Below are 21,200 nucleotides of genomic sequence, written 5' to 3'. Positions count from 1 at the left end.
CAAGACGAAACTGTTACCTTTGAGCAAACCTTGTCCCCGCCATTAGATAAAACTGTATTGATCAATACACTATAGGGGCAATAGTAAGAGAAATAACACCACCCTTTAAGGAGTGGAATTTGTGTTGCCGAGCAGGCGAACCCATCTGCACATCAAGCACTGCAGCTCTTGCATGTCAATATGGATATTAGGTGTTATTTCCCTCTTCAGCCCGTATATTATAGATCTCCAATTATTTGTATAAGAAAAATGGGACTGAACTGCCTAAGGAAGCAAAAGGACTGAGTTGTCCTGTAACTAACTAATGTATAGGATCTACTAAAAGACTAAGGTTAGCGCCTGAGTGATGGCTAGAAACGAAGGTAGGGCCCCCTTAAGGTGTGTTAACAACCTCACCAAACACTCTTTTCTTTGAAGTATTAAATAAATAATTAATAAATAAATAATAAAAAGTAATCCTTGTCTAGGAAGTGGGGTTATGCCCGAACAGGGACCCAAACCCTGGGTCCTTATAAAAAAGTTGATGCTTAATGAGCCATCCGGGCTACTGAAAACAGGAAACGCTAATGTGCTGCACACCTAGCTTAAAATATTGTTTAAGAGAGGAATACACTGAGCAAGTGCACCTCAACTGCTCACCCTAGCAGGGTGTGGAACCAGCAGTACACGAGGGGTAACCTTGCACCAGAATGCAGGCAAAGCCTGCAACCGAGCAGGTTATGGAACGCCTACAGAAAAGGCAGTCACCTAAACCATATGCAGCGCTTAAACAAAGCTGCAGCTTGGCAGCACATCAGGCTCTTGAGCGGGCGGGACATTGCCACAATATATTTGCAAAATGTCCTTATTTAAATAACAAAAATAAAAACATCAATTTTTAAAAATATATATAAATAAATATGAATGTACTGGACAAGGCAGGAATCAAACCCAGGTCTCCCTACATGGTAAAAATGCAACTCTGTCAATGAGCTATCCTGCTTTTGTACTGAAACAGAAGCTTTTACTATATTTCAGTACACACAGTCAATGACAAGAAACATATGAGCACATGGCAACTTGGTATTCCCAAGTGGTCCTTGATGTAATTGGTAAATGCGAAAATCCCACAGCTACAGAGCGCTTGCTGAAACAAGCACAGAGGCCCGAGCGCGGGACCACACAGGGCAGACATGCCCATTAGTTTACAGCACCTGAACCAGGAGGCGTGTCTTGAAAAACAACGAGGCCCGTGCGCACTGTGTCTGTAGCACCAGCTTCTTATTTTTTTTTTTTTATTGTACTTGGTAAATTTACAAACCTTTACAATTTATAAAACAAAACAACAATCAGTACTAATCAAGAAAGAATATTTTTAGCTTGCATATTTACATTCATAGAAGACAAATAAAATAACATCATTCTAAAAACATTTCATTTTGGTAGAAAAGCAATTCTACAACAACAATTCATATAAAAAAAGTTCATATAAAAAATTCCTTTTTTTTTTTCCACATTTTCTTTTTATCTACATAAGCCTTAGACAAGACAGACCCCCATCATGCACTTGTTCTTAGTTTTCTAGAATGTATTTGCATTTTGTGCATAAAAATTCATTTCTCTCAACTTCCTATCGATTTCACCCAATAGAGTAGTCAGATTCAACGTCATTTTAATGCTATTACCTGACATACACCTGGACCATAGGGACAATCTTGCTAACAGTGAAGAAGGATCAAAATATGATCCAAGCATATGAAGTCTCAATGTCTCAAAATGATCACAGAAATCAACCAAATGTTGTATGGATTCAATTATAGAGGCATTCTGACAGAATCTACATACACCCGGTTTGAGTGATTCTTTACACCTTCCCCATTGTGCTAATCTTTCATTGGTAGGAAACTGATTCAGTCTAAAACGAAGAAATAAGTTTCTTCCAGAGCTTGATGGAAACTGAATAAGATATCTTGGACAAGTACCCCATTTTCTTCGAATCCTAGCATATTCCTGAAATGTGCTATATATACCTGTTCTGTCCGATTGACAGCACCAATAATATAGTTGCATTTTCTTTTTGCAGCTCGGTAAGCCCTGAGTTATATGATCCTCTGGGATCTGAGTGTCATACATAATAACCTTCATTTTTTCCACAAATGTCAATATAGATACAGGTTGTTTAAGCAGTATCTGTTTGTTTAAATTTTCATAAAGACTATTAGCAGGAGGCCTTAGGCATTTGGCGTAGTTATTAAGCATCCGCCAGTGCCATTTCACGGATAGTGGAAGGAGGCCAATTTCATGTCTTATGATGTCATTTGGTAATGAGGTAGCCAAACCGAGTACTTGCTTCCAAATGCCACCTTGGAGAGAATCTAGAGCATCTTCAACATTATATAAACATATATCCAAGAAATACAAGATACATGGTTCCACTTTGAGTAAATAAAATTGCAAAGCAGGCAACATAGAAAACTCACAGTATTTTCTCATGATGATTTTCATCTGGGAGATTAAAGGCCTAACTCTTTCATTCAGTTTCGTTTTCCACCATTGGATAGAGTACATATCAGACAAAAAAATGTAACCAAGATATTTAACTGATTTAACTAATTCAATTTGAACACCATCCATGAACCAATTGAATCTAAATGCCTTTTTTTCCATCTGTAAATACAAGTGTGTTGGATTTAGACTGATTTACTTTTAAATTGTTCTCAGATGCGTAATTTGAAAAAGCCGTCAGTTTGTTTTGGAGACCAAAGGGAGTTTTATCGAATATAAGCAGGTCGTCAGCAAAACCTATATAATTGAGCTTCAGCGCCCCCAGGTTAACAGGGAAAGTAGTAACATCCATCCAACAGTCCTCGATATTGCAGATGATAGATTTAATAATACAGCTGCAAGGATACATCCTTGTTTAAGACCGATGTTAGTAGATATTGCATCCATAGTAGCCCCTGCTCGATTTAATCTAACCTTGTAGTAGGTCGAAGTATGCAAAAGGGCAATTAGAGATACCAGATACAAAGGAAAACCCATGTCAAGCCTTTTTTTCCACAATCGTTCCCTCACCAAGGTATCAAATGCAGAACTAAGGTCAAGGGAGGCCATATACACTGCACCTGAATGATTATGTTTGGTATTCCATTGAATGTGAGAGATAACTGTGGCATTTAAAGAGCATCCCATAGAGCGACGAAACCCAGTTTGATATTTTGATAGGGTAGCATTGACACTCATATACTCCAATAGTTCCTCTAAAATTAGATGACAAAATATTTTAGAGGAAACATCCGTAAGAGCTATTGGTCTAAAATTATTTGGGTCATTTAATGGGCCCTGTTTGTAAATTGGAATTATTGTAGCGGCACACCAAGACCGGGGTAACGTTTGGGTAGCAAATACCATGTCAATTCTTTGTTTCATGATATGGGCCCAAAACTTTATGTCAGTTTTTAGCAGACACGCTGGAAAACCATCCGGCCCAGCTGCTCGCGATGGATTTAATTTCATAATTGCCCTTTCCACATTTATAAATGACCAGGGGGAGGTGGGCAACCATACAGTTCTGAGATTGAGTGTATTATATTTTTTATTGGCAGTATCAACAGATAGATTAAATTTTGCCTTAAAGTGATCCACCCAAACAGACCCCGCGATAGCATTCTCCTTGGGGGCAATCTTTTCATGATTAATAGATCTTAAAACAGCCCAAATGTTACGAGTGTCACATTTGAGCAAATGGTACATCATGTTCTGGTTGTCTGATACATACTGAATTAATTTGAGACACTTCAATGAATTTTTTGTACATCTGCAGTATTCTGGCCTTGGCAGCACAATAAGAGTCCCTATCAATAGTTGTTCTAGCAAGATGTCTAAGTTTAGCATTTTTTAATTTCTTTATGTTATATATCTCAAGATTGAATTTATGTTTATGTATGTGATTGCTACTGACATGGACCCTCTTCTTGGACAGAGCCAGTACATGCAGATTAATTTGTTTAGTAAGAAGTACATCCATAGCGGAAGCATCCATATTACCATAGGACAGATTGACCATAATTATAGGGTCATTTTTCATCCGCCAAGTAAGCTGTAAGCACGTGATTTGCGTCCATCTAACTGACAGACCAGGTCTGTCCGTATCCACCAAAGTAAGGGCGGGACAGATGGAAAAGCCCCAATCCTCAAATTCAAGTTTAGTGGAGATTGCACAATGGTCACTGAATCCCAAATTTTCAATTGTAATCGGATCGCACCTTTTATACAGTGCTATAGACAGAAAAAAGTGATCAATATGGGAGAATAATCCTCCTCGGGACCATGTATACGGGGATAGAAGGTCATTAACTTCAAGCACCTGCATATCCCAGTTCAAAAAGAATTTAACCCATTTTTTCCCGTTCCTAACTGTGTGTGCAGAAGATGACAATTTTTTTCCACCTGTTAGTCCATTATATAAACAAGAAGAATTAAAGTCCCCGCCCGCTAAGACACCGATGTTCGCATGTCTACCATACGCATCTTCTAGGATTATATCAATTTTCCCCTCCAATTCATTAAAGGTAGTGGTAACCCTATTCCAATACACACATAGAATCAGAATTGGGTTCACATGGTCCAAGGAAGAAGTTAACTCAACAGCAATTACAGCATCGTCATTAAATACCAATTTAGAAGTAAGCTTACAAGAGTTATTAATTAGGATGGCAAGACCTCCTGAAGGCCTTCCCAAATCCCCTCTTTTGGCACACTGAGTATGGCATATAAAACCTTCAACATTAAAGTGCGACATATGCATTGTCTCTTGTAATAAAATGACATCCCAATGACATAAGGCTTTCTCTGTGTCCCACCATCTAAGAAAATTTGCCAAGCCACAACTGTTCCAAGAGCGGCATATTATGTTGAACCCTCTACAATGTTGATTAGGGGGGAGGCATAGTTATTTTAGAAACTGCATTCGATAAAGTACTTTTCAGACCATTCAACCCATTCAGAGCAGCTGTCAGAGCCATGAGTTGCTTGATCATACCATCGTTGGAGAGCATTGAGGAACCAATAACCCCATTTGTCTGATCAACGGCAACCTCCGTTATTGGCATTTCAAGAAAAGTATTAGCTTCCAAATCAGTTTGGAACAGACAGGGTTGCAAACCAACATACATAAAGTTGTCCCTCTGCTCCCATACCAGTTTCAGAATCAGCAATGAGTGGAATCCACAGATCATTCTATTATTGTGGCAGGAGGCTATTCTCACCCAGTCAATGTCATACGAACAAAGCGTTCTCAACGATGGAATTGAATGAAATGCTTTTAACAATGAGGATCGGTTAAGATTAATTTTACCAGTAATTTTCGGATCATTTTCCCATCCCAGAATAAGTGGCGTTTCAGGACCAATTGTAGCTACCCTCTTTTCACTTAAATTTATATAAACATTTTGAATATCGGGGAACCTACTTTCTGGGGGTAACGGATCGGTTGATGATTTATTTGGCACATCCTCTACCACTACGAATGGGGCACCAATTTTTTTAGTTTCGATAATACTTGGGGTCTCATTATTATTCCAGCAGGGCAGAGTGACATTCGAATCCCGTTCCACATATTGGACATCTTTACCCAAGACTCCCATCATCCACGGTTCATCCAACAGAGATTTTAGGGATTGCTTAATGGGTAAATTCTCAAGAGATGTCACCTTTTTTTTCTTGTTCACAGAGGTAGTTTTGTGAGTTACAGGATAGAATTGAGAGAGTGAAGATTGCAAGGTAGCATTCAACATGTCTGAATCCTGTAGAAGTTTTTTTTTTTTTTTTTATTAAAGTTTTTATCATTGGTACATATGTCAGGTATCTTTGCCTTTTTAAAGGTTAGACTGGAGTAGTTTTGGTTCTTTGCTACATCACCCGTGCCATCAGAATTATGGTTCAAATGGACTCTTGATTCCTCATTTAGTTGAGAAAGATCAATGTTCCCCTCCTCATTATGAATTCCAATTGCATTCGTGAGGGTTTGGACTGAGTTAGATTTTATGTTTTCCTTCAATATTTGTTTATATTTTTTCGTGGCATTAGCTCTTTGTTTTTGAGCTCTCATGGCTAGTCTTTTTTCTCTTCTTGTAAGTACAACTATGGGTTTCTCTTGGTCAATGACCACACTTACATCCAGTGAGGGTAAGCCCTCTCCATCAACACAATCCCCATTAAGATCAATTAGGTCCGTCAGGGGAGAGGGACTATCAGGATTCTCAACAATAGGTGGGATTTGAGCAGGACAGACAATAGTACCCATAGATTTAATGGACCCAAACAGATTTTTTAGCTCATTCAGATCACATTCTATTTTTTGCATTGAGATAGCCATATTTGAGACTCCTATCTCATTCTGGGATAGGAAGTGCGTCTGGCATTGTATAGATAGCATTGTTTTTGCAGTGGTCACCTCGGCAAAGGTTCTCTTAACACTGACTGATAGATCAGATTCATAGTCAAATTGAATTGCTTTGTTCGCCCATATAGTTCCCGGGCAAGATTTCCCAATTAGGTTGGCCACTGCATCACATGTGAATAATAATCCCTCAATTCGGTTGGTTTTATTCACAAGTTCCTCGATCGTACTTCTCAACAAGCCGATCTCACAATGAGAACGTTCGTGGCCTTTATCGAGAAGGTCCAGGATTCTTGCTATTACGGGAAAATCGGTAGTTAGTGATCGTTCTTCCAAAAAATCTAAACGCACCACAGGGGATGAAAAATCCTTATCTTTATCATTTAATGTCGATTGGAACTCCTGTAAGTCACGGTTCATACGAACATCAATGACCGATTTAGGACTAGTCTTTTGAGAGGAACTCATTTCAGGTTTTTCAGAAATGAAGTCTGCCGCTAGGTCAGGTTCCCATTGTATCATTGTATTAACCACCTCCTGTGCTTTCAAATGAGGCAGTCTTGTTATAGCTTTTTTAGATGGTAAATTGCTAAGCATGAAAACATCTTCGCGGCCCACCATTCGAGAGGTCACTGGGGTCGAAGGGCCATGCGTTAGTCGCACCCTTCTCCCTAGTTCGGCCTCAATTGTTGGGCCCAACATAGAACAATCCATAATATTTGCATTAGATCGATTCATTGCTACATTAGCTGTTTCATTATTCACCTGTATCTTACTTTCAGCCTCTTGATCGTCAAACAGCTCCTCAGAAATTAAGATGTTATTAAGGTCTTTCACGGCATATTTGAGTGTGGTGTTATATTTTACAGGGCTAGTAGAAGAGTTGTGTACCTGTGCCATTGCCAGGTTTTTAGGTTTTATTCCCATATCATCCAAGATCCTCTCTTTGTGTACATCTAATAAATCTGGGTGATTTTTATCAACTTCATCAACCACCCCATTATGTAGATCTGAAGGCAGCATATCGTTAACCATAGTAGAGGACATGCGCGCACCATTCACATGACTTATCTCCATTATCACTTGTGGGTCCTGAAGTTTCCTCAAACTCCTAAGCCCCGTTGCCATAGTGGAGAGTGGTAAAGAGTGCACTATTTAAATTTTCAATTAATATTGAATGATATTAATGCCGGGTATCCGTACCAGCATTTACACCCTCTACCGTCAATTGTAAGACTAATTTATGTTAACACAACCTAAACACCAATTGCTGCTAATAGAGAAGAACACATACGCATTCAGCAAATAGAACGAGTCATGTATATTGATACCTCCCTAGATTTCAAGTATGGAGTAAGTACTCCCCTCATCACCGCACCACCGAACAGCCAAACAGCCTCAGCACTTCCCACGCAATTCCGGATGCGCGCGCGAGATGCGCCGGCACCGGAGATGATGTAGGGAGGGCACGAGCTGCAGATGGGCGGGTCGGTGGGCGGTGGGCGGAGCTAGGGGGAAAGAGAAGCAAAAATTGGCGCGTATTAACAGGAAAGCAGAGGAATGGGCAGAAGTTGCGCACACAAGTCCAGCACAAGTCCAGCAGATCTAACTAAAGATCTGTGCAGCGTTAGCTTAGGTGTTTCCACACACCCCGCACTTCCTCTTGCCGACGGCTTCACTCGCGGCACGGAACGAGGAACGAGGAAAGAAAACAATCAGGAGTATCTGTATCCTCGCAGCGGAGCAGCGGTCCCAGCCAAACAGCCTCAGCACTTCCCACGCACTTCCGGATGCGCGCGCGAGATGCGCGGGCACCGGAGATGATGTAGGGAGGGCACGAGCTACAGATGGGCGGGTCGGTGGGCGGTGGGCGGAGCTCGCACTTCCTCTTGCCGACGGCTTCACTCGCGGCACAGAACGAGGAACGAGGAAAGAAAACAATCAGGAGTAGCTGTATCCTCGCAGCGGAGCAGCGGTCCCAGCCAAACAGCCTCAGCACTTCCCACGCACTTCCGGATGCGCTTCATCAGTTAGGCCTGTGCGCGCCGTGTCAGAAGCAACAGCTTCTTTCAGACTGGTGCGCAAGGGCCTTCAATTCCCCAGTGTCTCCTAAATCAAGGAGGCTCTCGTGCGTGACCGCACAGGCAGGTACCAGCAAAGAGGCCCGAGCGCACACAGGTCAGGCAAGCCCATTAAGGTACAGACGTTCTTAAAACAACATGGCCTGTGCGCGCCGTGTCTGAAGCACCAGCTTCTTATGAGACCGGCGGGCACCGGGACCATAAATCGCTTAATGAAAGAGGCCTGCATGCCGGATCTGAAGCAAAAGCTTCCATTAGACCGGCGCGCGCGGGATTAAATACTTCCTAGTCAGAAAATGGATAAATATATAAAACGCGCTTAATAGCGTGAGGTATACAAACGCGCGTTGCCATTGTTTACCAAACAACACATTAACAAAAGCAACGGCTGCACGTGGCCTTCCAGATACAATGTCAAAGCAGTAACCATATATATTAACAAATACATTTATATTTAATTTACACAATTGAAGGTCCTAATGTACTATGAATTCCTACTACTGACTAACATGCAAGGCACAACTAAATGGAGTGACTTAGCTGTGGTGTCAGCAGCAAAGAAAGAGGAGTTGGGATTGGAGTAAAGGACTTATATAGAGGAGGGTCGCTGCTCATTGGTCTCCTGCAGGGCATGACCTGTCCTCCATGATGGATTGGGGAGTTCCCCCTTACATTGACATGAACTCTATTTAGTTCTGTTTTTCAAACTTTTTTGTTTGCTGCTGTGGTTTCAGAGTAAAGAATGTAATGCATAATATGAGCCTCCTGTCTTGCCAAAGAATGAAGGGCCCACCAGCTCTCTGCAGTCTAGCGTGCAGTAGCTTGGAACAGATGGATGCAATCAGGTCCTCTGCAGCTCTTAGTAGCTTGCTGCAAACAAATGTATTTAGTACGCATCCTCCAGCCCTCTGCCTTTTGGACAGCATACATGTACCAGAATGCATCTGCTGGTTTAACCCAAAAGCCAGAATGGAGCATGAAATTAGATTGGTCCAAAACTTTAGCAGTAAAACAAGTAAATAAATGCAGAGGCAGTTTGCAGGCTTTAACTTTGCAAGTATACCATAAACAGAGTCTCCGAATGTGCACATGTAGAGGTGCTGGGTGGCAGACGAGTAAGATCGTGACACCCACCCACACAACCTACCCTATTTTCTCTACCCCCACATTACCTCTGCCCTCACCCACCCATCATTCTCTCTACCCCCTCCCATCTTACCTCCACTCGCTCTACCCTCACCCACTGTACCCCCACTTTCTACCCCACCAACCCTAGCCCCACTCTCTACCCCACCCAAACAAACCCTACTCTTTCCCCAACCATCCAACCCACCTCCACTATCTACCCCACCCATCTTACCCCCACTTTCTCTTCCCCCACTCTCTACTGCCCTCACCCACCCATCATTCTCTCTACCCCCTCCTACCCTACCTCCACTCGCTCTACCCTCACCCACTGTACCCCCACTCTCTACCCCCACCAACCCTAGCCCCACTCCCCACCCAAACAAACCCCACTCTTTCCCCAACCATCCAACCCACCTCCACTATCTACACCACCCATTTTATTCCCACTTTCTCTTCCCCCACTCATCCTACCTCCACTCTCTACCCCATCCACCCACCCTAGAGCCACTCTCTTTGCCCCACCAAACCTACACCCTCTCTACCTTCACCCACCCAACCTCCCCCACCCACCTTACCTACACTCTCTCTACCCACACCCACCCAACTCTCGCTACATCCCACTCACCCACCCCATCCCCACCTTCACTTTCTACCCATCGCATCCTTCCTCTCACACATGTGCTTTATTTCTTATCCTCTCACTCTCAACCTTTCTGGCTCCTATTTCCTCTTGGTCATCATCAATAGCACCCTCCCCCAATCGTTTCCTATCTCGCTCCAGTCGCCTTCCCTGTCATTCTATTGCAGACCTGCACCCTTTATCACATCCTCCTTTGAAACTTTGTACTGTCCTCCTTCCACCACGGTGCTTATAAATGCAAAATGCAAAGAACAGTAGTACACGCCAAAACTATTGCCATTGCCAATGCTTGTTACCTAGGGTGTGGCGAGTTTATACCTATAGGTGCGGTGCTGCGATATATGCACACACCGTGGGATTTTTGTTTTTCAAAAGTAGGACGGTATGTCTGCGACTAGAAAACTGAGATAACATCGGGATAAGAGAAGTTGGTTTGAAAGTTCAACGTTTGGGGGATGGGGAGCTCCGCTGGGCGGGGCCGCGGAAGGGACACCAGGAGATAACATCGGGATAAGAGACGTTGGTTTGAGAGTTCAACGTTTGGGGGATGGGGAGCTCCGCTGGGCGGGGCCGCGGAAGGTACACCAGTGCAAGCCGCACCTATTACTGTGATAACCTCACCTAGAGCTCGCCTCTCCTTCAGTTTTACTTCATCCGGCTGTATCGTAGGTAAGGGAAATAGAAACGGCCTCTGATTGTTTGTCTGGATGCGTGCTATGTCAGGCTGGAACATTAAAGAGAATTGTAGGCGATACATATACACGTTTCCCACACAAGGAAAATCGTTTTAGGAAACCGATAATGTATGGGAAGTAGTAATTTTGTCTAAGAAAGTCTCCCTGTTGAATTGTGACTTTGCTTGTCTATTCCTGCATTGGTGGGACTTTTGTAGCTCATTTGGCAAATACCGCGCCCGCGGGGTTTTATTGCTCATGTTCTTCATTGAATAGTAATCACCTTTTAGTATATACATTATGTGTTTACCTAATTGTAGCTCGTAGCGTGCAGTTTCGTGCTAGATGGGTCCAAAGAAAAGGCTTCATGTGAAGTAACGGTATTCCCAGGGCGTGGCATGTATGGAAAAAACAAATCTAAATGGGGGAATACCGTGTAGAACAACACGTGGAGATGGAGCGGCCGTTTTAAACTAGGTGTTAATCTGTGGTACTGCAGTAAATTCAAAAACGTGATGCACGGTTTTTTTTTATTGTCCCTGGTAATAGGAGGGAGAGAGGTTTGCGAGGGTGTATTAAACCAATCTCGTTAAACCCCCTAGTAAATTACCTCCAAATGTGATCGTCGGAAGGCTTTTATCTAATCCGCCTGTATGGCGAATGCGTAGTTTCTGCGCGTTTGACTGGATGCGTGCGTTATTCTTTTAGCAAACTAAAACAAATGAATTCCAAAGACAGTTTATAGGCGATACACAAACGGTTTTTTTCTCCAGCGAGAGAGAAAGTCCTTTTAGGAAACCGAGAAAGTATGAAAAGTAGTATTTTTGCTAAGAAAGTCTCCATGTTAAATAGTGATTACTTGCTTATATTCCTGCATTGATGTGTCTTGTGTAGCTCACTTGACAAACCCTGCGCCCGCGGGCCTTCATTGCGGACATCTTTGTTTTTTCCAAATTTCATAGGCATAGTATACACACTAGCTAGGTTTTTATCCGAATTGTTCCTCGAAATATGCAGTTTCGTGCTAGATTAGTCTAAAGAAAAGGCTTCGTGGGTAGGCTCAGGGCGTGGCATATATGGCTACAAAAAATCTAAACGGGGGCGGGGAGAACTGTGTGCCATAACACGTGGAGGTACAGCGGCCATTTTGAACTAGGCGTTAAGCTGTTTGTGGTGCTGCAGTATGCACAAGAACCCGATGCAAGGTTTTTATTTAGTGGTTTGGACTTTGGATCATTTCTCCCGAAAGCTCGCGAGTGTGCGAGAGGGTGTATGAGACCAATATCTCCATATCTAATACTTTGCCTCCAAATGTGTTAATCGAAAGGCCATCAATCTTCTCCACAAGAAACGGGCCCTTTGGCAGTCATCCCCATTTTGCAGTCTTGCTGCATAGGTTACTATCTCTTTAAATCATACCATTATATGTAAAGCGTGCACATTACTATATGCCTTTTTATAGGCACCTAGTATAGGGTTGCAGTGTTGGAATCCATTTGCACATGTAACCTGACCATACGTTCGAGTTGGTTAATAGTGGGTAAGTCTCCTGACGTTTGTTTTGACGACCTGTGTTTGACTCACGCTATGCCAACTAAAACCCTTGTTGTGTTCACATGAAGTTCCCGAATCGGATCCTGCCAGGGAGTCGTTTTCTCCTGGTTCCGGAAAACTCCCAATGACGAGCGCTGGTTTTGAAGCAAAACATTGACTTGAAGAGTGAAGACCCACCCATACGTTTAGAAGCTCGATCCGGCCCTTTCATAGGTTTCAAACGTATATTTGAAAACTAGTACACCAACGGGAGAGGGGGGAAATCATGCTTGCATGTTTTTTTTATAACTTTTTATACGTTTTTTTTGTAAAGTAGTCCGTTATTAATAAAGTACATAATTATCTAATGCTGAAAATAAATTATATACTAACACTTCATCTTGGAACCAAGAGAAGCTTAAATGGCTGTCGAAATTGGATCCAGTGATTGTCCAGCTGTTTATTTTCTAACATGATGTGCATCAATCATCACTTGATCATCTGTCCAGATCAATAGATAACATTTTCTGAAATTAAATTTAAAAAGTGTAATTAGTAAAAGCAGATGTTTAACATTACTCTGAACGCTAGTGAATCCTTGGAATAACAAGGGGTGCTCCGAATCTGCAGCAGAGATCTACCTGACGGTTCCACGTGATTTCGCAGGGAGACACAAGGCACGTTTTTATTTATTTATTTTTTTTTAACCATTCCAGAAAGCGCACACTAATAACATAATCGTGTTGCAGAGTTGGGTACACTGACTTGAAACTGATTTTTCAATTTGTGCCTTTTACGGACATTGGCCCGGTGGTAAATCTTACCATTACATCTTGGTGGTAAATCTCACCATTACATCTTGGTGGTTGCACTTGTTAAGCCAGATAAAAGCATATTTAATTATTTTTGCCGAATCGCGTGTGTTCTACCAGCTCCTCGAGAATGAATCCTTGTTTGAAAGCATGCAGCTGTTGCAGGGGGTCCAAATAAATAAGTGCAGACTTCAATGTGTCGGTATGCTCCCGTCGCACGTTTTCCTTGGATTCCGATATGGTGCTCTCGCCTACGGGACACATGCTCATCTGCCCACTTGAAGCTCGACATGCCCTATTGCTAGTGTTTGTCCCTCGCACAGGAGTAGCCCTGCTGCCCACGTCTCTTAAGTGCCTGAAATGCATTTGTGTATAACCTCGGGCAGGAGGATCCATTCCTGAATTATTTTAGTTCGTCACATACTTTTGTGTCCATACCTCGTTGAGGTTCCTGCCGCTGCTTTCTGTTGGATACCTCACCTACACAACCAGGGTCTGCATAATTGTAAGCTACATGCCCATTTTTGTCAATGTGTGTTCCTCAGACTCGCCACCTTACCCCTTACTATTTGCCCTGTCTTGTAAGGTTTCTCAGAATCCGTAGAGATGGAACCAGACTTGAACCCGTAGTGCCGTAGAATCTTTCTACAAATATAACCCTCTGACCACCCTAGGTAAATACACAGGGATCTATTAGCTGAAAGATAAGGAACACCACACGAGCGACCAGGCGCTGCAGGAAAATATGAGTAACAAATTAGATCACAGATTTGATAACCAAGATATAGGAGAATGGGCAGTAGCTGATTAAGAACTGACCAGGCTAAGGAGTATACCGGGAGGTTCTGGTCGAAGAAATAACAAGGCTGGGTCTAGATGTGGACTAAGAGGAGATACAAGAGAGACAGCGGTGTTGATTAATAAGAAACAAAAAAAAAGGGCAGTAGAGAAGGTCAGTGGTTGATAGATGAAATATGAAGGCTTACCAGAGGTCCTGATGTAGATGACGTACCAAAGTAACACCCAGCGTACTATCCTAAACTGACGGCATAAGGATGCCTAAGCGAATTGGAGGCAGTCTCTAGTCCCAGGCCCTATCCCACCGGCACGAGGACGCCTAACGACTAGCGCAGGATGGCAGTCTCAAGTTCCGCGCTACAAGTACACTGGGGTGCAATTGGTATGATTTTTCAGAACCAAGATGAGATGTTCCTTATGCCAGAAATCCAATGGAGAGAGATGGTAAGAGTTCCAAGTTCAACGCACACCGATATGTAAGCAAATCCAACTCGAACAGCAAAGACTTGTAAAAGAACGTCCCGGTTCGGTACATGTGGAGACCAGCAGATTCCAGGCGGCAGGCAAGGCAGGTGAGAGCGTTTCCGAGTTCGGTGCACAAGGAAAATCAAGGGGGCAAGGACAAAGGGCAATGAGAAACACAAGACCTAGATGCGGCTGATTATAAAATCAGAAGCGAAGAGCGGGCAACCCGGAAGTCTTTAAATAGGTTGCCAAGGGAACGCGTTCCTAACGTCGTCCGTAGCATGGAGGACGCAAAGGATGCCAAAGCCGCCATGGCAACCCGTATCCGCGAATCTTATGGAATCTGGTATGGCGAGTTCCACATTCTGCTGTAGTTTATTCTTGCGAGGAAAAGAACGAGAAAACGGGTCACCTGACATGTATTGTATTGTGCTGTGACACTCATCAGGCACCCCCTGACTCCCCCGCCCCCCCAGCCAACAGAGCACACAGGACACGCTGATTCTTGTCTGTGCTCCACTGGCGCTAATGTGACAGGCCCTCTTTATTAACCCACACGCGGCAGAGTTGCATCACTCCGTCGCATGTCTTTCCTTAAAGATACAGACGCCACTCCTTAAACGGAACAGGAGGTACAAACATCTAACTAATAACATTAACCCCACACCCCCTCCATTTCTTTATTCAACAGGCACCCATGTCTCCACTCGGTCCAGTGGACAGGCTGTACCAGTTCAAGAGTCCAATATATATAGTCATGGAGGCGGGCTTCCCCCTTCCCACTCTTGGCGGCGGGTTCGGGTTGGTACCTTCCTGCCCCCTTCCCGGCTCACTCCTCACCTGTGTCCCCTCAACCCAGGGGATTTGGCGGGTGGCCAGGGCCACCGCCCTCATCGGGTACTTCCATCAGTCTCATCCAGGGTCACCTCCGGCTTGGCATTCAGTCGTTTCTGCTCGGCTGGCTTCTCCCACCTTCTTAAAGAAAGTGGCGTTCCGGGTGACAGTCGCGGTTCCATCCGATGCCGTCACCATGGAGCATTGGCCACAACAACGTCCAAGCGGTTGGGTTCATAAGTTAGTGAGAGCTTGCCCTGAGGATGGTGGTTTCTCTCCAGTACCTCATCGCCTGGGTTTAGCTGATGCTATCGGAGACCTCTTCTCAAGTTCTCACCCTCCGTCCTTGTCCTTCTTTCCCGTTCCACGTGGGCATAATCGATCACTGCTGACTCCTGCACACCACCATCAGGTATTGGGCCTCTCGGGCATCACTGAAACATTGCCTCTGCTGGTGCCATTCTGGTCAATGCATGACGGGTAGCTCTGTACTCCCAGAGGAATTGGTACAGTTCCCGCTGTAGGCATTGGCCCTATCGGTGAGCAATTCTGAAGACTTTGTTGAGGGTACTCATAAATCGCCCTGCCTCGCTGTTCGCACGCTGCCAGACAGGTGTGGTCTTCCTGTGGCAGAATCCATATTCCTCCATGAGCTGTGCAAAACTGTCCCCTTGGAATGGTGGTCCGTTGTCTGGGGAAGCCCATGAGTGGCAATGATCTTCTTGAGAGCTACCACTACCACTCGTCCTATCACCACAAGGAAATTAACGTCTCTGCCAGTAGGCCCAAAGTCTGCATGTACAATGTTCCTCGGGGCATGGCTTCAATTGGGGGCTCTTGCTGTACTGGGGAGGCTGCCTGGCACCACACATAGGCCGAGAAAGTCTTCCACCCACTTTTTGAGATCAGGGAACCACACCTTCTGCCGCAGCCTGGCTTTTGTCTTGGCCATGCCTTGGTGTGCCATCCTGGTGACTTGCTGAATCTTGCTTGCTGGCACCGCTATGCAGTCCACCCCAAAGCGGGACGTTAGTTCAAACCTCACCCTCCATAGATGTTCTAATGTCTTGGGTTCTTCTCCCTAGGGTTTCCACCATCTGCCCTTATGAAGGGCCTCTTTGAGGACCTGTGTAAGGAATATGGGATGGTGGAGACGTAAGAGGTGTTGGGGGTCTTCAGACAGCTTAAGAAACGTTATATATGCTAAGAAACTACCTTTCCCAGCAGCCTCTCTGGCATTGAGTAGTTCTTGCCGTGCGCGCGTTTGGCCTGGTGACACTAATTAGTAACAGCTTATCAAGGGCCAACGACGCACGACAGGTGTGGCTTATTCTGCTTTTCGAGGCAAAGCCATGCCGGAGGATCGAGACGAGTGGCTCGCGCCTGCTTTGTCTTTATCTGAGCAGGCATTCTGAAGGAGCGTACGGCAGCACAATGAGGACACGCACGGCTTCCATGCCGTCCATTCGTTCCTGAACAGGCACTTGGAACATAAAAGCTGCGGAAGACGGACCCGGGCTGCTGTCGCGACTTCATCAGATTAAGTCCGGGAAGGCTTGCGAGCTTCCCGGACGCTCAGATAAGTGCGGGATGTGTTTGTCTACTTTCAGGGCTCATGTTGGGACTATGTTCATGATGTGCTCTATTGAAAACAAACCAAAGGGAAAGAATTTTGATTGTGCATTGCGTATGGGCTCAGAACTCAGTAATTATTAATAGCAGTGTCTGAAGAGAAAACGTGGTGCCTGTCCTATTGAGTTGGAGAGTACGGGTGCTTAAAAACTTGTGGCACTAAACCTGGCAGGAGTGCTGTTAACTAGGTTACTCAGCGTGTGTTTTCTGAAACACAGTTCAATGTTTGTGTTGAGCCCAGGCCCTTGGTCCTACATGTTCTATGTTTGTGAATGTTGCTAGTGCTTGCCCATAGGGCCATGTGTCATGTTCTTCATGTTGGGATAATTTTAATTTTTGCTTGCATATGTGTAGTCCATGTAACTGTACAACAACCTGTGCCTGTATCAAGGGGTATTAGGAGTGCAAGTATGCGAGGAAGGTGCATTAGTGGCCTGTATTTAGGGGGTATTATTGGTGACCTGAGTTTGTGTTATGTTCTAAGGCACTCTACCAGATATAAGTGGGTGTAGGGTTTTTCCCTGTTACTTTCCCTGTCTTATCCAACCTAGGCATTTCCTAATCCTCTATCCGGTCTTCCTACATTCCCCCTCCCCACTGGCTGCCACGTGGTATCCTGTGTTTATATATCGGGTATCTGTGCCAACCATGGGTGGAGGGTCGACTACATTCGGCTTCTGTGGTTCGGGGGACCGTCCCCCAATTTTGTGCACTTGAGTGTTGACACCTGGAATCACTCGTCCTCTGCCGCCCTCTCAAACTCCTGGAGGGGCATGGGAGTTTGGGGGCGCAGATTTAAAAAAAAATATATCAATCGGACCTTTACAAAATAGCAGCATTTAAATAAGAAAAGTAAAATTATGCATTTATATTCATTTTTTCAATGATAGAAAATTAAGTGCATTTCATCACGATATTTAAAAGGAGAGAGAAAGAAGAGAGAATTTCATTTAACAGAATGATGTTAAAGTCGGAGATGGCTATTTTTAGGCAAGTCACTCCCTTCCTCCCAGATTTCCATATGTATATTTTTTTGCAAAGATGCCTTCCGATACAAAAATATAGTCCAAAATAGAGAAGGAAATGCCGCGTGACCAAGTTGGACCTGACGGGCTGTCGCCTGGCACAGCCCCATTCAACATCTTGAGGCCCCATGAATTCAGATAGTTCGCCCATTGTTACCCAGTCTTGGAATGTTTAGCCCGTCTTAAGTTCATGTGATTTTGAAGTTGGATGCACTGTGCATTGAAATCCCCTTCCAAGATCACGTGGGCCTCGCCATATTCCAAGGCTGTCTTTTCCATTAATATTGATAAGGAGTGGAAAGGCTGAAGGTCGATCTGCGCAGGTTTTCAGTAGACATTTACTACTATAAGCTGCGCCTGTCCCACTGGAGATAGTATACCAACTTTGCATGCCAGGATACCGTTCTTGGTGTAACATCTTTACTTAAGGATTTGCTAATGCCCAACAAGAGCCCCCCTGATGGGTGACCCTTAGCCTTCTGGATTGCTGGTATTGTAAGGATTGTGTAGCCCTCTATTTGTGTGGGATGGGTTAGCCAAGTCTCTTGAAGGAGAACAATGTCAGTATTATAAAAAAAGGGTATTTCTCAGTTTTTTGGTTGTGAAGGTTTTTGGTCCACGGGTGTTCCAGCTTACTACATTTAATTTATCCTGCCTAAAGATTCCGTGACCCCCCCCCAAGCCTAGTTTTTGAAGTACTTGCGTGAGATCTCGGGCAGTGCGGCTAAAATTCCCGCCTGTCCGAGGGACCTCCCAGCATTTGAGGAGTTCATTACAGCAGCACGCGACGACTATTGACCGGAAAACGCCCCAAGCCCAGCCAACGGACCCACCGGGCTGAGGCTGCCAACAGCACATCTCTGCTCTCTTGCACTTTTCCATCTTATTCCCACTAACTCACCCCCCCTTACCTTTTTCAGAACCGCCACAGCGGACCACTCTGGTGGTGATGGTGCGCAGTACAAATATCCTTTAACATTAACACTAGCGTTTTTGGCTTCCTCTGGTATAGTAAAGAAGACCTGTAGATTGATTTTCTCCATTTCTTTTTTGTTTTGTATTGATTTCCATAATCAAATCTCGAGTTACTTCTATTCGGGAACTTCACATATTCTATACGAGAAGTAGCTGTTCTGCCAAGATACTCTGGGCTACGAGCTAAGTGCGGAGAGGATCCCTATTCACCTTCAACAACGTAAAGGAACATTTATGGACACTCTAAATTATTTAATTTTGGTCAATGAGAATTATAGCCCTAACTTTATACTTTACTTCTCTTTAGTGAACTGAAGCCACGTCCCCTTTACTTAGCGTCATTGAAAGAGGCCGTATGCACGCTCCGAGAAGTAGCTGTTCTGCTGTTCAGCGGTGTCAGCTGTGGCACAGTGGCTTGAGAGGCTCTTCCTTTGCCCTTTCTCTGCCCGTATGTGCTGAGTTCAAGATCCATAGGTTTTGTTGACGCATTTCCATATTCGAAAGTCTGAGGTAGGACTAAAACTAAAGAATAGAGTTGTTAAGTCTGTTCATTGATGTATGCATTAAGTTACGTTCACAGGGTGCGGTGCGAACTTTATACTTGCTGCGTCTAGTTATCTGCACATATATGCTTTTGTCAAGCTGGGTGGTTAACTACAGCCTGGGCAGACATTGAGTTAAGTTATACAACTGTATAAAAGTTTAAACAAAGAACGTAGTGAAAATTTTGTTGGGCCCACGTGTCTTTCGTTAGCCTTAATGTCTGTCCACAGAGGTAAAATGATCCAGAAAGCAACGTTTGTGCCTAAAATCATGACATGTCGTGCTAGTATGGCATTGGCTGTAGTGACAGCCTTGCCTGGCGCGTCGGACACAGATGATGATGATTTTATTGAAAGTGCTCAGCGGTGTACAAATGCCTGTGGTAGCGCTTTGGATATGAGTAATACTGTTTTTCCCTTTTCCTCTCAAAGCTTGTATGAAGGGGATAGTACCTTGGTTCCTGATAATGTTACCATGCGACCTAAACTCAAGCTTGATGTTTGATAATACGCCTCCTATTTTTAGTACAGCGGATCCATCATTAATAGGAACCACTCAACATCTAGAAACTATCCCAGAGGGTGAGGTCAATCAATATTCTAGTAATGTTAAAGCAAATATAGATAACGAACATGCTAGTATGAATGGGCTCATGTTTATCGAGCTCAAGTAGCAGTCTAGACTGCTAAATGAAATTGTACTGGCATTAAGAGTCTTACCCGAACTGTGATTTGGGAGGAAAAATGTAATTAAAAAAAAAAAACACTAAATTTGGATTTGGAGCATCAAAACATTTGTGTTAATTTAACAGCAAGTACTCAAGATGTTATAAGTGTACCTATACTCATTTTGGATAACACAATCCTGGGCCAGGAAGAAGTTTATGTACAACAGTCCAATGTAATTACACTATCAGATGGTAAGGAAGATGGTGAGAAGGGACTGAATATGTTGAATGAGCCTGTGTTAACAAACATATCTAAAAAAAACAAGCTAAAAAAGCAAAAAAGAAGAAAAATCTTTCTCAGCCTAAGGGTTAAAACAGTTTGCGTAACTTTATGAGAAATCTAGACTTACGAGCTGTTTGTGATGACCTTTGTAATGATAAAGACGTTCTGTATGAGTCGCGTGCAAATATAATGCCTAGTCTTGCAAGAAGGAATCATATATCGCCTGAAGGAACAGTTGAAATGGGAAACAAATCTGAGAAAAATTATACCTCGGGAGCTAATAGACTATCGGATGCTCTGAAACATAAACGGGTGACAGATGGGATTGATAAATCTGAGGCGTATGGAAAGAGGCGTGGCTGACATTTTTGATATCTTTAAAAATCCAGAAATGCACTCATGCCCCAATACACCGTCCTCACCTAGTATTATGTCACCCTGTGTACCTGCTCACTCGATGAATGATAACGTGGTCTGTTGACGATTTGCAGTCACATGCTGACTCTGGTTGTGTAGTTGGTGAAATCCTGAATATACGAGCAAGAACTGGCACTAATATTCCTAGTGTTGAGCATGTCACGGTGAATGAGTCTAAGGTGGTTGGATGTGTGCCCCCTCTGAATGGTCTTACGGAGCAAGATGTTTGTTGCATGGTTGAAAATATCCTAAAAATCATCAGGTGGGTCTTTGAATGTAGATTCTCGACCTATAAAAGATCGTGTGCGGACCCA

General features: G+C 43.8%; 1 protein-coding gene across 1 annotated transcript in view; it reads left to right on the top strand.

The window, feature by feature from the left end:
• The first annotated feature begins 10,751 nt into the window (after positions 1-10,751).
• Positions 10,752-21,200, top strand: part of LOC138453320 (ribonuclease H1-like) — a 607,996-nt gene continuing 597,547 nt past the window's right edge. Inside the window, exon 1 of the mRNA XM_069606028.1 lies at positions 10,752-10,897. The gene's annotated coding sequence lies outside the window, so the exon portion shown is untranslated. The remainder of the gene's footprint in view (positions 10,898-21,200) is intronic.

This window comes from Ambystoma mexicanum, chromosome 4p (genome assembly GCF_040938575.1).
Source record: "Ambystoma mexicanum isolate Mex_15411 chromosome 4p, UKY_AmexF1_1, whole genome shotgun sequence".
Lineage (NCBI taxonomy): Eukaryota > Metazoa > Chordata > Amphibia > Caudata > Ambystomatidae > Ambystoma > Ambystoma mexicanum.
The sequence above is the reverse complement of the archived record's forward strand: the minus strand, read 5'-3'. Positions and strand labels throughout refer to the sequence as shown.